The sequence below is a fragment of the Ambystoma mexicanum genome, chromosome 3p (genome assembly GCF_040938575.1).
Source record: "Ambystoma mexicanum isolate Mex_15411 chromosome 3p, UKY_AmexF1_1, whole genome shotgun sequence".
Lineage (NCBI taxonomy): Eukaryota > Metazoa > Chordata > Amphibia > Caudata > Ambystomatidae > Ambystoma > Ambystoma mexicanum.
This window is the reverse complement of record NC_090925.1, coordinates 924,742,911-924,760,786: the sequence shown is the minus strand read 5'-3', so window position 1 is coordinate 924,760,786 and position 17,876 is coordinate 924,742,911.

Sequence of the window (17,876 nt, the reverse complement as noted above, 5' to 3'; positions counted from 1 at the left end):
TTCACCTGACCCCGGCAAAGTAAAAGACATAAGAGATGCGCCTCCGCCCACATCTCCTGCAGAAGTTCGGAGCTTCCTGGGGATGGTCAATTACTGTGGCAGATTCATCAAAGACCTAGCCTCCCTATCAGAACCATTGAGAGCACTCACCAGGAATGACGTACCGTGGCAATGGACAGCGGCAGAACAAAGATCATTCAATGCCATCAAAGAGGCCCTGTCAGAGCAGGAGACGATGGCCTACTTCCACCCCAGCCGGGAATCAGAGATCGTGGTTGACGCCAGCCCCGTAGGTCTAGGGGCAGTCCTCATGCAGGCCGACGAACTAGGAGCGATGAGACCCATTGCCTACGCTAGCAAGGCCCTCACCGACACGGAAAGGCGCTACTCGCAAATCGAGAGAGAGGCCCTTGCCATCCTGTGGGGATGCAAACACTTCAGGATATATATCCTCGGCAAACCCGTCGTCGTGGTCACTGACCATAAACCCCTGATTCCCATCCTGTCAGGCACCTCCTCAAAGCCGCCTCCCCGGATCGAAAGATGGATGCTATCGCTCATCGAATACAGCGTCAAGCTGGTGTACCGCCCAGGTACCCCCGCAGAGAGGGGCGCCGCCCTCCACAAAGGTTCCAAGACTTTATCATGGACTCAGCGACCTGAGCAACAAAAGTCTGTTAAGTATACAATGTTTGAGCCACGTTGGCCCCATGTTTGATGGTTTGTTGTTTGGGGGGAAAAGGAGGGATGTTGTGTACGTAGTACACAGCATGCGTAGTTGATAATAAAGGCGGCGCCCGGCAGTTGGAGCCGGAGCGCCGGAACGAGCAGACGCCTCCGTATCTGTTCCTGCGCGGCGTTGCTGCGCGCAGGGCATATACGCCATTAGGGCCCGCATGACACCGGCGGCCCCCCGATCATCACACTAAGCATACACGTGGTGCTGCTGGCTGATATGAGGACAAATAGTAACAAAATGCATTACGATGTCAGCAGCACCAGTTGACTGGGCCTTGGGCAGGTCTCACCCCTTTGAGGTTCCCGAGTCCACTGGCTATTGCGAGCACGTGATGCTTGCAGAGAAGGTCATTGTAAACACACACAAGAACGCTTTGGAGGACTTTGGAACCTGCTATTTTGGTAAACGCTACCAACCTTTCTGTGCCAGGAACATTTCTTTGGATACAGACAGCAATAATTTATTTTCCACACAGTTCCTTCTTCAGAGAGATATCCACAGAGGAGGCCTTGACACTGTACCTGTTGAAACTCCTGTTTCTTGCCAGTGCTGCTGGCCGAACTTAGATGCCAATGTGAGGGACACTGTGGGGAGCGATTTCAGGCTTAGAGCAGCATACACACTGTGTGTTCTACTGAAACGACGCATGTGGAGAGTCAGAGGCACACCTGTCACATATGGTGTGCTGCATTAAGTGGCCAGTGTGAGGATCAAAAGATATCTGTTGCTTATTGTGGCCTGGAACAGTTGGAGAGTAAGAGCAGCGTCTGTTACACGCTGTATGAGGGCCACGGTGCAGCCAGACACACGTAACAGACACTACCGAGCTGAAAAGAACTTCTGCCAGCCTCACCTGAGAGCAATGCATGCATTCACTCTGGAAACATTCGACACGTACACGAGCATTGAACTCTCACAATAGGCACAATTACAGATGGCACCAGTGCCCTACTACATCCGCCCAACACACACTGCACATGACGTAGTGTGAAGTACATGTGAAATGTGCAGATGTTGGCTGGGCAGAACATGCACCTACAGCGGCAGTGTCTTTAAGTACACACTGTAGGCGCATTTACGGCCCAGCCAAGCCACCTGCACACACACATTGCTGACCGGTGTCTACCTGTACAGCCGAATACCTCTATCTGTTTCTCTGTCTCTCTCGAGCCATGACTGGGTATCCGCCACTCTGTGTTAGCGCGCGAATGAAGGCGCTTGTAACAATATTCAGAACAATACAAAATATATTTATAAAAAGATTACACATCTGTCGTGCATTGCTGGGTGACTGAGAGCGGAAGCCTCCCAGCAGACCCATTCAGTGATCCCCTGTGCATATGCATCAGAGGCACCAATGGGAGTTCCTCCAGATCCCATAATAATCCTCTTGGCCTATGGATAATGTGGTTTTAGCATAATTGACCTCAAAACATTTGATCGAATGGTTTTGACCTTTTTTTTTACTGTCTGGGGTGGATAAGGGCATAGATTAGGTTGAGGGGAAGTGGGGGCACTCCGGCTTTTTTGACTGAAAAAAAGGTTAAAAAAAAATTGGATCAAAAAGACCCAAACCGATAAATTGAGGGAAACACACAGCTCTAGCCCCTTTGATAAAGCATTATTCAAATAAAGAAATGGAATAGACCAAACAACCAATTGCTTAAAGTATGCATGATCTCGAACTTCTTTCTTTTGGACTATTACATGTGCGTCCTTAGGCTTCTCCTTTCTCACACCTGTGTCTACCAAAGTAACCATGAGAAACATTTACAATTGCTAACCAGTGCATTGAGTGCCATTGACCGCCATCACCCTGTATGGAATGATGGGAGGAAGGCACTTGAGAGACTTCCTCAACAATTAACTGTGTCCAAATCTGAGAGACCAACAGCCCAAAGGTCGATTTCCTGAACAGCAGAAGCCAAACCAAGTATAAGCGCATTCAGTCGTGACTCAATTTTGAAAGCGTCTGCATATTAGTTATTTTATTTTGTATTTATTTTATTTGTCTTTTATTATGCGACTAAAGCCAAAGCGCTGATCATAAAAATGAAACACAGTACAATAAAAGTGAATAAGCAATTAAGCCAAGAAAACGATTTGTCAGGAATGTTGTAATAAATGAGACTTTAACGAACCACAGAAAAGAGAGTAGACAGTGATAGAGCAAAGGAAAAGTGGAAGAACATTCCAATGAAGGGGAGCAAGAAGTTCACAGGATCAAAAATTAGACTGAGAATAGGGGGGACAAGGAGCCAAAAGTTTGAACTGAGAGGAAGATCGAAGGGAGCGAGAGGGAGTGTAGAAGGATATTAGTTCAGCAAGGTAGCTAGGGGTAAGACCATAGGGAGACTTAAAAACGAGACAGAGAAAATTTGATTTAATTTGAGAATGAAAGGGCAGCCAACCAAGTGCAGTCAGAGCGGAAGAAATAGAATCCCAAAATGTGAGAAGACACAGTAGGCAAATCGAAGAATTAAAGAATGATCTAAGAGCAGCAAGACGAGAATTGGGAAGACCAAACAGAGCAGTAGAATAGTAGAAAAGTTGGGAGAGGATTAAAGAGGAGATTAAGAGTTTTGAAGCATGGAATGTGAGGGCCTTACGGATGTTGTGAAGATGAAAATGACAAGAACGAGAGGTTAGAGAAATGTGATGAGAGAAAGAGAGATCTGAGTCAAAGTAGAGACCAAGATTACGAGCTGTAGATGAGATTGGGAGCTGAGAAGGAGGAAAAGATATGAAAGGAGGTGGAAGATGGGGAGGAAGAGTGTTAGCAGGGAAGAACAGTAGTTCAGTCTTCCCAGTATTAAGAGTAAGAAAGTGGGAAGACATCCAAGAGTTAATAGAAACTAAGCAAGCCGAGAGAGAGAGTTATGATTTTTAGGAAAAAAGGAGGAAAAGGATAGAAAGAGTTGGTTGTCGTCGGTGTAGAAATTATGAGATAGGCCAAAGGAGGAAATAATAAATGTGATGTGTAGAGAGAAAAGAGAAAGGGGCCTCAGACCCACCCTTTAGGTACCCCGTGGGCAAGCGAATGAGACGTAGAGGACTTGCCTGCCCAGGAGACAGAAAATGTTTGATTAGACAAGTAGGAGTTAAACCAAGACAGAACAGAACCTGTAAAACCGAAAGAGGAAAGTGACGCCAGAAGTAAAGAGTGGTCCACAGTGTCAAAGGCAGCTGATAGATCCAGAAGAAAAATAAAGAGAATTCAGTACAGAGACAAGAGCAGTTTCAGTAGAATGCAAGGGACGAAAGCCAGATTGAAATTGGGGAAGAAGAGAAGAGTCAGAGACAAATAAAGAAACCTGAGAGTAAACAAGGCATTCTAACAGTTTAGAAAGGTATGATAGGAGAGAGATAGGGCAAAAGTTGGAAACAATCGAAGGATCTGCGGTGGGTTTCTTTAGGATAGGGATAATAGGTGCATGTTTAAAGGATGCTGGAAAAATAGAGGTAGAAAGACAGATGTTAAAGAAGGAAACAAGGTAGGGTACGAGAAGAAGATAGACCTTAGGGATTAATGCAGAAGTAATCAGATTGGTAGGAGAAGCAGTGGGGTGGGCTTTAGCTAGTAAGAGAAGAACATCAGTATTAGAAACTGAAGTAAAATGATCAAAGAAAGCATGAGGACTGGACATCGGAGGAGGTGGCACATTGGGTGGAAGAGAGGCCTCAATGTCACAGCGAAGAGAGAGGACTTTAGAAGAGAAAAAGTGGGTGAAGTCAGGAGCAGTTAGAGTGGAGTTAGCAGAATGATCTAACGTAGGAGGAGTTAAGATGAAAACTCCTTTTCTAAGTTGTATATGAATGGGTGGGTGCCTTTCTGTAACTTGGCCATTTCGTAGAGCTGAAGAGGTAAGTTTCTCAACTGAACACATCATCCCCGACCTGCAGTATGTTTTTATCCCTGATCTTGTCTAGTGGAGAAAACATGAGCTCCAACACTGGCCCGCCACACCACCACAAGATAAACTATCAGTGCCTGAAGCACAAAGCAATGGGTCCCCTCAACCCTTTGAAATAATAACAAAACAATGAAACTGACATGACAACTGCAAGTGCTGGATGACCTATCCATCATGATATTTCTTTAGTCGAATTTCTCCATTAAGACATTACAGCATAAACAACGCCATATCACATAATTCCATGAAGTCCATCCAAAGCAAGATTTTGCCATTAACAACATGTAACAATATTGAACTGAGAGCCCTGGTCCCCCTCTTCCATTAATCACCAGGCCTCCATGAACACTTCATTGATCCAGACAGAAGCTGGATATTGTTAATGTTAATTTGTTTTTGTAACTAGCCTCTTTTGTGCTGGGTTCATGTTGTTGAATAGCAATAATATCAAACAGTATTTGTTTTAGTTTGTAATTATTGCTCACTCGGAGCACTGGGGCAATGGAAAGAGGGGTAATCAGACTCACCATATATGTTTTCCTCTTTTTGAGTTAGTTCCCTTTGAGTCCTGATCCCCCGAGACACAAAATTGGGAACTTTACCTGGTTTAGGTATCATCAGCACAGAAAATCAGACACCTGGGAGTTTCAGCAGTCTTTATTGACTGTATATGCAAGACACACTCTAGACACACTCAAATACATTTTGCCCTTAATCTGCTTTTATAGGCTACTTGGATGATGCAACATCCTTATGCAAATGACTACCTCCAACATGGTGTGTTTCTGATAGGTCCCCTTAGTCAGAGAAAAAATGTCCCTTCAATATCATTGGACGGCTTATCTGGTGTACACCAAGCCCACATTAGCATAACTGGCATCCACTATTGTTTCTGACGCATGAAACTGATAAGCTTATCTTAGACTTGGCTGTCACAACTATAACAGTGCTCAACTTCTACCAAGAACATTTTGACGCACTGATATCTAATCTTTATCTGATTGCTGAGGTCCTGCCAAGTTAGTTAGTGCCTTATACTGTTGCGGAAATAGATATACTCTATTATATGGTGGTAAATAATACAGAGGTCTCTCAGAATGGTCTGCATGATGCACGTTGTGCCCTCTTCATTAACAACATAGGTAAATGTATCTAAAACTTCCCTTACATATCTGGCTTCATCATAATCTTGTCTTCCTTTCCTGCCCACTTGCACTTTTAACCTAACAAACCTAATTACCACACTGTGAGATACTGCCAAAGACTTTCTTCAATGTATCAGCCTCTGTTGCTTCTCTGAAAACTCTTGGAATGAGTCATATGGCTTAGGTCTGGAAACCATTTTGTACTTGAGTTATCCATTTTGAAATATATTTTTTTTCTGACTCTGTATTTTGCTTCAGGGAGCTATTATTTATTTAATTAAGCATCTCTTTTTTGTATCCTTTATTCATAATATATCTTTATACACTTATGGTATATGTGTGATATTTAAAGCACCCCTAATTTCCTGGGTCATCTTAACCCAAATATGCACAGTGCCATGTGCACTTTTTACCTTAAATAAAGACAATTTAATCCTGATTCCTTCAATAATGGAACTATTTGATCTGCCTATCATGTTATTTATATTGAGTTGAGGGGGGAGGGGTTTTTATTTTTGTATTTGGTTGTGTTTATTATTTGTATTGTGCGCCGAACCCTGAGGTAACTGGGTGCTTGAGAAAATTAAATGTTACAGACATAGACAGGCATACAGATTATCATCAACAAATTGGACCTGGTTACAGATGGGTCAAATAATAAGATACAGGAAAGAATGTACAGTAGTGAGCTGCGGAGGCTGGGCCAAGGCATCTAGGGTGATTGAATAACTTGGTGAATACATCTTACTGAGGAGGCTTGTTGCTCAGCAGTTTTTTATACTGGCTTTAAGAGTAAGGAAAGAGGGTTCATGTCTGAGGTGGATGGGTAAAGCGTTCCAACATTTGGCAGCTTGAACTGGGAAGCTGGCTCCTCCTGCTGTTTTTAGATTGTATCTTGGGACCACTACGTTGTGGGACTGCGAGATCTAGTAGTACGTGTGGGTTGGTGAATGCAAATTTTGTCTGCCAGGTGTTTTGAGGCAGAGTTTGTGAGGCATTTGTGCGTGATTGGCCAAAGTGCATAGAGTGATTCTATCTCGGATGGGTAGCCAGTTGGCGTTTGTCTGCGAATGGAAATGTGGCATGGTCTCGGGAGACTGAGTGCAGCTCTTAGTGAGTTATTCTGGAGTGCCTGGAGTTTGTTTAGATTGCGTTCCGAGGAGCCAAGGAAGAGTGTATTGCAATAGTCGATTTTGATAGAGCAAGTGCTCTAGCTATCGTTAAGCAGCTACTTGTGGATAGGTAAGATTTACAGCTGTAGATCAGTTTATTGGTGTAGGCCATGGAGGACGCAACACTGATGACCTGTTTTTTGAGAGAGAGAGTTGAGACGTTGATTATGTTGCCATCAATGATGAAAGAAGTGTATCTGGTGTTCAGTTTATTCAGACGTGCCTGAGTACCCACAATCATTAGCTCTGTCTTACCATCATTGAGGCAAAGGCTATTGGTGGCCTTCCAGGCTTGGATTTCAAGATAGATGCTATTTATCAGTTTGGAGTCGTGGTCATAGCAGCCAGTGAGGGGGATAAGGACTTCAGTGTCGTCAGCATAGTTGGTGTAGACGACACCCAATTTTTCCAGGCGGTCAAAGAGAAGCTTCATAAAAATATTATATAGTGTGGGTGACACACAGGATCCCTGAGGCACACCACACAATATTGGAGTTGGGTCTGCTGAGGCCGACGGGGAGAAGACTCTGGTGGTCCGGTCCGATAGGAAGGATTTAACCCAGGCGGATGCATCAGCGGAAAATGCTGCAGCTATGGTGAGGTGTTTGGTGAGAATTTGGTGGTCGACGAGGTCGAAGGCTGCAGATAGGTCAAGTAGTAGGAGGATTGCTAACTTTCCTTTATCCTTCACCTCGTCCATTTGGATCTTTAGATCTAGGAGGGCTGTCTCAGTTCCATGTCTGGGTCTGAAACCAGATTGTCTGAGTCCGAGGAGGTCATTCTCCTCTAAATGTTTCTGGAATTGCAGATAAGCAATGCGATCCATAATTTTTAGAAGGAACGGGAGGGTGGTGATGGGCCTGTAGTTAGTGGGGACATTAGGGTCGAGGTTGTTTTTTTTTTTAGTAGTGGCATAACCCAGGCTTCCTTGAGGTTGTTCTGTGCCTGATTGGAAGAGAATGAGGAGCTTATCAAGGAGGCGATGAAAGGGGCTAGGTGTTTTGCTCCATCCTTGATGATCGTGGCAGGGCAGACATTGCCTTGGCAATGGGAGGGTTTTAGGCTTTTTATGATGTTTTCAACTTCCTTAGGAGTTACTTGTGAGAAGGAAAAAGGGGTGCAAGGGTGAGATGTTTTATCTGAGTTAGGAAGGATAGGCTGAGAGCATGTGAGGCTTGCCTTTTTAACTTTGATCTTATTTTGGAGTAAGGTGATTTTATCTGCGAGGGTTTGCTGGATTTTAGTGCACCAGTCTGTGTTTTTGTTGCAGTCTTGTGCGGGAGGTGCAGGAGATGCAAGCTCTTTTAGTATGCTGAAGAGCTCCTTTGTGCTGGATTTGGCAGTCTGGATTCTTGAATCATAGGTGTCTTTTTTTAGCAGCAAGGATAGCTGCTTTGTAGATAGTAGATGCTGACGTGAATGCAGTTTTCTTAGAGATGGAGGGTGCTCTGCACCAGGTGGATTCTGCTGCTCTTTTTGTGTTTCTGAGACTTTTTAGTTCAGGGGTGAACCACTTGGTGAGGTGAGCCAGTGGTTTGGCTTTCCTGAGTTTGAGAGGGACTGCAATATCTAGAGCAGATTTAAGAGTGCCGTTGTATAGGTCTACCAAATTATGAGGGGCAAGTTTATTGAATTTTGTCTCATTGAGGATGTCGCTAATGAGGGGCTGGAGGCTGTCTAACGCGACAATTTCTGGATAGCGAGGGGGTGCTAGAGTAGCTTTAGCTGAAGAGGCTCCAGGGATGGAGAACAGGATAAGGTGGTGATCTGACCAAGCAACAGGTTCGTTTTTGGGTGATGGCGATGGAACAATTAAGGTCAGAAACACAGACTAGCGTTCTGCCTTTGGAGTGGGTGGGTGTTGTAATTCTGTGTGTAAAGCCTAGGTTGGAGATGGTGTTGTCAACAGCTAGGGCATGATGGTCGTTGGGATCCTGGAGGCCCAGGTTTAGGACTCCTAGCAAGATAGTGTTGGATCTGAGTTTAGTATGTGTGGAGAGGAGGTCCAGGATGTCATCCTCGAAGGACGGCGAGAGGCCAGGGGTGTGGTAGATAAGATGCATGAGTATTGTGTGGGATTGTGATAGTGTTAGTTTCACCGATAGGAGCTCTGCCAATGAGAAGCTGGTCTGGGGCATGGCTCTCAGAGGTAGGTAGGATTTGGCAATGAAGGCCAATCCACCACCTTTGCTTGAAGTTCTATCAGCTCTGATAATGGTATAGCCTTCCGGTAGGGCTAGGGAGAGTACAGGACCTGCTGCCTGGTGAAGCCAGGTTTCTGTGACAGCCAGGAAGTCTAGGCTGTTTGAGATAATCAGGTCGGCAATCTCTGGGGCATGGTCTACAATGGAGCGTGCGTTGATGAGGGCTCCTTTAATATTGGAGGCTGGTGGCAGGGAGCTGGGGCGTGGTTCTGTGGGGGGGAGGAGCTGAGGCGCTACTGGTGTTGAGATGAGGGTTTTTGTATTTGCTGGTGACTTAGGTGTTAGGGAAGCGAGTACCTAGTCTTTGGTTCCGACTGTGGACTGAGAGTGAGATGAGTGGCGTGGGACGTGTGGCGAAAAGGGTGTAAACATTCGAGGGGGCTGAGTGGGTCAATGTTAGCTGTGTTTGGAAGTGCTACATTAGTTGGGTTAAGGTTAGGTGTGTTGAGGAAAGGTGGAAGGTATGTTGGTGTGACTGGTTAAACTAGAGGCAGGAATGAGAAAAAGGCCAGCGTGGTTCTGTGGAAGAAGGACATAGTGACTTGTCTGGAGTCTGGTTTGGGCTGATTCAGGAGAAGGTAGGGTGGGACGAGTATATGCAATCGTCTACTACAAAAGTAACAGGTGGGGCAGTGTATGCGATATGCTAGTTCTCGGACTAACAGTTAGGGCAAATATATAGGCAATAGGTTAATTCAAATTTAACAATTGGACAGGTGCAAAGGAAGTAGGCTAATTCAGAATCAACAGTAGAGCAGATATATGGCAATAGGCTAATTTGAAATCAACAGTTGGGCAAATCAATAGGCAGTAGACTTATTCAGAAATAACAGCAGAGCAGATATATAGCAACAAGGCTAATTGGGAATCAGCAGTAGAGCAGATATATGGCAACAGGCTAATTTGAAATCAACAGTGGGGCAAATCAATAGGCAGTAGGCTTATTCAGCAATAACAGTGGAGCAGATAAATGGCAGTAGGCTAATTCGGAATCAACAGTAGGGCAGGTGTAGGGCTATAGGCTAATCCAGAGATAGCAGTTGGGCGAGCCACAAGTCAGAGAAAGGCAGAGCATGACTGGTAAACAAGTGCAACTGTAGAGTATGAAATTACAAACAGGGCATAGGCAGATGCAATGCAGCCGGACCGTATGGGGCGGGCAGAGACAGCGATCAAAGCAGTAGGATCTGGTGCATAGAATTATAGAAATGTTTGCAGGTGGCTAAGCCAGACAAATTGTGTATGTGGACATAGGGTAACAAGTGTTTAAAAGAGTATTAGCTAATTTAAGGTTAGGCAGCGTGTACATCACAATCAGGTCGGTCTGAAGGCACTATGGATAAATGGTGTTGCGTAAGGCGAGAGCGTAATACTAGAGCAGATTACACAAGTGCATTCACAAGTCAGGCCGTGAGTCCATGAGTCGTAAAGCAGTAGGTAGCCCATGTAACATTACGCAGCGGGAATACGGCTGTGCGATCGGGCTAAGAGGGTGATTGTCAATGCAAGTAGGCGATGGGTGGGCAGACGTCTTTCGGTGCGGCTCAAAGTTTAGGGTGGTGTGAAATGAGGGGCTTGTGTCTGTGACGTAGCTAAGTTTGTAGATAAGGTAGATCAAGCATTAATGAGACCGGGTGTGTCCGGGTCATGCAGCTCGACAGCTGTGGTCGCGTAGACGTAGTTTGGGTAGTAGACTATGGTAGTAGAAGGTTACGGATAGGAGAACACACAATGAATGATTGGAAGCTGTCCACTGTGCGCTGATTGCGCTCAGTCAGCTGGCCTTCTTCCTAGGCCTTACTCTGCAGGCCGGCTGAAGCCTGCTGGCGATAGGTTGGTGAGAAAATGGATTGAAGAGCCAATCAATAGGCTCCTGCAGGCCAGGTCCCTGTGGGACGAAGTCAGGTGAAGTGATGGTCCCAGGCGGTGGTCATTTTAGGGACAGGACGCGTCGGGATATTCGTCCGTGTTATTCCAAATCAGGGCTTGGTGGATGTGTAGGAAGTACACAAAGCACATCGGGTGAAGTGGAATCTGGAACAAGATGTGATGCTGAGAGCTACGAGTTTACCTATGCTCGCTCAGCTGGGCTGTTGGGTGTACTGCTCCTGCAGCACACTGATATGTTTGCAGCTCCTGCTCCAAAGGGGGCGAACGAGGACTGGCACACCCTATACAATATCATGTGTCATATTTTCATAAAATTCATACAGAACAAGCCTGCAACAAAAGAGCATCTTTAACACATGCAGACAGGCTGTATATAATACCTGATCATCACAATTCATTGGATAAAAGATCACCCTGCATATCCTAATTCGTTTTAACAGAAAGTGTGGTCTTAGCCAACACTTACGCAAAGACGAGAAACAAAGAAAAAGTAGCATAAAATACACCAACTCTTCAATACTCTCTGCTTTCCAAGCACATTTTGCGCATCACTCTGCTCAGCCTCCCCCACTCCAGGCGGACCATATCTTGCAACCCCCTTTGTACCACATGAACACCACTAAACTCAGCACCCCCAATTTGATTCTTAGGTGAGGCCCACTATTTGGTGCAAACATTTATTTTTCACCACCTTCAAGAGGTCAAAGTTTGAATATCCCCAGATTTTATTGCCATCTAAAATGATGGAGCCGACCATAGCCTTATACAACTCCAAAAATGTGTCGAGTCTATGTTCCCCAAATTTCAAATAGAATCTTAACAGTCCTCTAAGCCCTAATGATGCCCTTTCAGCTATCTTCTTCATAAGGCTAACCCAGTCACACTCTCCGAAAAAAAAGTAGGCCCAAATTAAAATATGAATTGGTCTCCTCAATTCTGCTTCCATTAATAAACCAATTAGGGGGATTCCCCTTTTCCCCCTAATACCATCATTTTTGGTTTTATTTTGTTAGGTTTCAAATTGTGATTCATAAAGTAGTCATTAGCATTTAATAGGCCATGTTGGAGCCCTGTCAGCTTTAAGTTTAAAATAGATGTGTGGTCTGCACAATATAAGCGGTTTCTTTCAAATTGGGTGGATAAAACTTCCTGCAAGAAGTGCTACGGTCAATGTCTGAAAGGAATAAAATAAAAAGGTAAGGACGATGTGTAATTCCTCGATCTTGTGCATCGAACAGATGCCGAGGTATCTGCGTAACACAGTTGGATGAGATTTAATATTACATTAGGAAACCCGTTCTCGCTTAACTTGCGCCAGTGGATGTTTCTATCAATCAAATTAAAAGCTTCTTATAGATTCAGGAAAGGCACAAATAAACTCCCTCCCCTAGTCTTGCAGTATTTCTCCACAATGGTGCTCAGTGTGAAGCAGTGGTCCATCGTCCTGTTCCCTCTCCTAGAGCCTGCTTGAGAGGCTTTCAAGATGTTTTCACAGTAGGTTCACTCCTCCCGTATGAGCAACACATACTTGGAGAATATTTTGCTTGAAATATGCAGTAAGGAAATTGGCCTAAAGACAGGGGGGCAGTGGTGGAGCCCTTTTCAAACACAGGCACAAACAGGCTATTTTTTCCATGAAGATGGTGGGCCTCCTGTCTCAATTATTGCTTTAAATATATTTCCCAATACAGGGAACCACAAATATGGGAACCAGTTGTAGATTTCTGATCTTAACCCATATGCTGCTGCGGCTTTCCTGCATTTGAGAGAGATAATGCAGACCCCAATCTCTTCCTTCGAGAATGTTACTTCGCTAGCCATGTACTCCCCCAGGGTATTATCCTTAACTGCCAGAGAATCAGAAAAGATGTCTTGAAAATGAGTGATGCACCTGAGCCATGTGCCTCCAGCCCTTCCTGTTCGCGACCATTGGCTACCATTTTCCAAATCCTTTTGGTGGCATTCGAGAGCACCACTTGCTACAGCAGCTCCCAATGTTTTCCAATAAATAATTATTTTTTCCTTTGAACAGTTTTTTATATGACCCTTTAGCACTATAAACCATGCAGGCACCACTTCTTATATCAATGTTCAGTTTTCTTTTTACGGCTCTACAGTCTGCGTCAAACCACGGGGCATCTCTTTGTATAATCTGGGCCTATTTAGAAGGGGGCCACATTTTGTTGATAACTATATCCTGAATACTTACAACAGACTTAAACAGAGTTACACAAAAACACCTTGTTTGGTTGATATAAAGTATATATATTTCAAGGTAAAGGCCAAAAAGGCCTATTGGCATACATAGAAAACAGTTATCCATTCTGAAACATGTTGCGAAATACATAGTGTTGTGAAACATACAATTTGAGGAAGAAATCAGATTCAAAAATTCAAGACAGTGAAGAATTAAACATTCAGAAACCTACTGTTGCTTCGTTGCTGGACCTCCCTGGAAACGCAGACGCACCCGTGCAGACACACATTTGATGTTGATCACAGAAACAGGCTCCAATCTGAGCGAGCACGGCACCAGACACGCGAAAAGCTTCGTCCGCACTACGGCACTGCAGCTGCTCCTCTGTCACAGAGCGCACTACAGAGACTGGACCAACACTAAGGTCTTCCAGCTCTACAGCAGTCCGCTACTGAACAGCAGATCTGCCCTAATGTATCCGTAACAGAGGGCACATCAATATCTGGCATTCATCACCACCCTTCCAGGGAAACTGTGTTTCACGCTGGTTACTTCACAACAAGAAATCAAGAGGCCACCCAATTGATCACGGGTCCTGCTTCTCCCTTGAATCCGTGCGGAACTAATTTTCTCCGGCACGGCAGCACACACATAGAGCTGTCCATCCGGCTTCCTTTTTTTGTTCGGATGAAGGCCCGCTCAAGAATGACTGTCACCACAGTCAATGAGGGCCGAAACACATTTGTGTAGACAATTTCTGAATCCTAAGTGCAGTGATAAATTGCCAACACTGTATCCATTTACAAATGATATTTTGTCTGCTTCATTCATGCAATAACTGTTGTAACCCCTGCTGTGACTTCACACATCAGTAGGTTTCTGAATGTTTAATTCTTCACTGTCTTGAATTTGTGAGTTGGATTTCTTCCTCAAATTGTATGTTTCACAACACTATGTATTTCGCAACATGTTTCGGAATGGATATCTCTGTTTTTTATGTGTGCCAATATACCTTTTTGGCCTTTACCATGAAATATATATAATTTATATCAACCAAACAAGGTGTGTCTTGGACTCTATACAGAACTATTAGGCATAGGTGTCGGTAAAACTGACCCTTTCATATGTTTTTGTGTAACTAGTTAGCCCTCCTGGGCTGAATAGGGTCTCGACCAGGATCCCCGATATACTTCATGTTAAGCACAGCCCCTGGCTGCGGGCACTCGACATAAACAGAGTGACATAATCTATAGCCGCTAAATTATTTAACAGTTTTGACAGAACATCTTTCATTTTTTGTGAGTTGCTTATTCTTTACAGTGCCTCTGTGTCAAGATTAGGTATTGCCATCCAGCCCTCTCCCCCCTGCGGCTATCAGATATTTTCTTCGCAATGCCTTCCCCAGTACATTGGCAAATTAACCCAAGAGGGTAGTGGTCACTCTTTGTTTGGTCAGAAATACAACATTTCACAACATTCCTAAAGGGAAAACAGCCTTGAATGCAATTACCAATGATTGATAAACTTTCGTCCTCCCTGTGGCTTGGCATGTGAAGAACGATGGGGAGGAAGGATAACTCAGGGCAACGTTTTTGTCTTGGAAAAAAGACAACGCGGTGCAAAACAGGTTTGAATACCGATCCCACGCTTAGAAAGCACTTTCTGGTATTAAGCGCATTAAAAATTAACAATAAATAAATAAAAATAATTAAGGGTGTTGTGGGGGTTGCCCAGAGCAATTGCCAGAGGTTTAAGATTAATTCTAAACCTTCCACGGGTTCTCCCCATTGAAGGCCTTTGGCAGGAGTCCAGAAGGGCCACAGCTGACCCTCAGCCTGCAATCAGGGACAGCAAAATACTTGAGGCCCCATTTACTCACAAAAAGGCAGGTCCTGGGTGACTTAGCACACGCACACTCACACAGAGATGTCACATGGCGCTGCGAAAGCAATGTATGGCACCACTACTACAAATGTAAAGAACACAATCCCCTGCACCCTTTCATGCTTTGCAATTAGACCCTCTTTAACCCCGAAACTTTAACTTTATAATGTGAAATGCAGAACATCCTTTTTTCTTCAAAGTAAAACTAGTTAGATTAAAGGAAACACACCCAAACTAAGCATTTTCTAAAGCCTCTTCAAGACTTACACAACAAAGCAATCATATGTACAGCAACCAGGCTGACAGAACTACCAACCCCCCCACATAGATTACTAGTACAAATGAACACCCCTTCTACTGAGTGCTTGTATGAAAAGTGGCAAGTCCCCAGACCTCCAAGGGAGCAAGGCTGGTCAAGGACTGACCTGCTATCTACGTTAAGCAGCATGCTTCTAGATGCCCACTCCCAGGAGCCAGGGTCTGACACCTAGCGCGGATAGCACATACAGGCAGGAGTAGGTGACCTGGAGTGGGGGAAAGGTAAGACAAGCCAATGCCTTTGGCCAAGTCAGGCAAAGGAGCCAGGAAAGACACAGGAACTGATTGTGGCAGTTTCCATTCAGAAATCCTAGCACAGGCCACTCTCCTCCTAAATTCGGGTGTACACATCAAAAGCCCGAGGCTATCAGTGATCCGGCTGTACCTAATGGCTGTGGCGGCCATCTTGCCCTCGGTTCTCTCTTCCACTCAACTGCAGGCAATTCTAATGCAAACGATAGCTGTGTGCCAATTCCTGTAAGGTGCAGCGCAATGATTTGGGCGTTTTCCACATTTATTTGGGAGATTGCCTTTATTAATAAAAACACTACGTACATTCACCAACTCAAATTAACATTAGACTTTATAGACTTGGGTCTCCTGGCAACAGATTCCAATCATGGAAGCCTAGCCAAAAATCATTTGCGCTCTGCCTTTTTGTCAGGCGCAGACTTTAACACGTAAATCCGGAGACCTTCACGCCTCACAAGTGTTTCTCCAAATAGATGCGGGGCATAAGTGTGTCTTTTTGAGGCACGGCAGCGCACTGACACAGGCAAACTGTTCCAAAGCGTTTACCGCCTTTGGAAAAATATAGCATGTTCGCATAAGATGCCAAAACGTACATCTCACAAGTGCTTAAGTGTAAATTCTGGCGCCATTTATTTAAACAACATCAGCGTTGACCTTTCCAGCGAAATTACTACCCATTCACACACTATCACTTCATAACTCCTGCCTTCCAGTCCTTACACCCCTCCCTACGTTTAGGCTGACACTGTTTGCTTTTCAAAGCACCCTTATGTTCAACTGAAAAAAAGTAACACATATGATAATTGTCATAAAACAGCTTTAAACCCTCAGTACTAAAATGCAATGATTTGAAAGAGAGGCCCAGTAGCCGCTAACTTCCATTTTCTGGTTGCCTTCTGGATTCCCAAAGTTGTATTGGGCCTTATATTCACTAATGGGTGTTGGTCTCTTCACTTGCCAATTAAATTTGGGGCACTTATTTATTGGAGTGTGTCAGGGCTCATTCCACTGAAATACAACATTAACTGTGCCATTCCTCATGTTGCGATATATATGTATGGATTTTGTAAAGCGCTCAAATCACCACAAACATAGCTATCTACTGGCTTCAGGTCATGCGCAATAGCTTCAGTCAGCCCAGGCGTTTCGCTTTGTATGCAGGACTAGTAGTCCCATAGTTGTGATGCAACTGAATGGAACTACAAGTCCCAGCAAGCAAAGTGAAAATCTAGGATTGGTTCAAGGTTTCCTGGATGCAATGGGGCTACGCAGATATAATGCAGAAGTGGTCATTTCTCAGTGCTGCGTTCTCAATGATGAAGGATATACAGCATAATGGGTTAACAGAAAACCCTGCAGCGCAGGTGGAGTGCTCTTTTCAGAGTTTAATGGTTTATTGAGAAGCCACCCTCAACACAGGGAGCCCCTTTCCTCCCCACTCAAGTGGTCATTCAACAAACTGTTTAACAGATTCTTTTTTTAGTCCTATCTCAGACACATATCATGGCCCTTGGATCCCTCTCCTCTGAGCTAACAATGAGCCAAGAACCAGGCCGGTGTACGGGAAATATATTGGTATTTATTTACATTAACAGTAATAGAAATTAGCATATCAAAAACACCACTTTATCCGTGGCCTAACTTAATCAACTTCTCTCAGCATAAATAAATCCCAAAAGTGAGTTAAAAAGAACACAGACACAATTCTTCTCTTTCTGCATATTTCACTTCACAAAATAATTACACTGATCAATAATTTAATTTCCCCCCAAACATTTGGTTTAAAATAAACACTTATTGCTTTATGTTTCAGACGACTGCCCCCCTCTGCTTTGGTCTATGTTGGGAAGTCGGACAGAAAAATGTGAATGCTTTGGGGAATTTTGGATTTCAGACCCCCCTGACTGAAAGGGCTCTGGTGAGGAAGCTGGATAAAAAGCTTGGACTGACTTAAGAACAAAGACTCCCCTCTTCCTTATAGAAGTCAGGGTCAGCTGGACAACAAGGATTACCCAATTAAATTATAAGATATAGTTTTCAGCGCACACTGGGAAGTGAGCTTTGTTAATTTCGAATTTTATCAAAATTCACCCGTACTGTTCTGCCAAATGGGGAATTAATTAAATTAATATTTTTGGTTATATAGGCTAAGGATCTACAC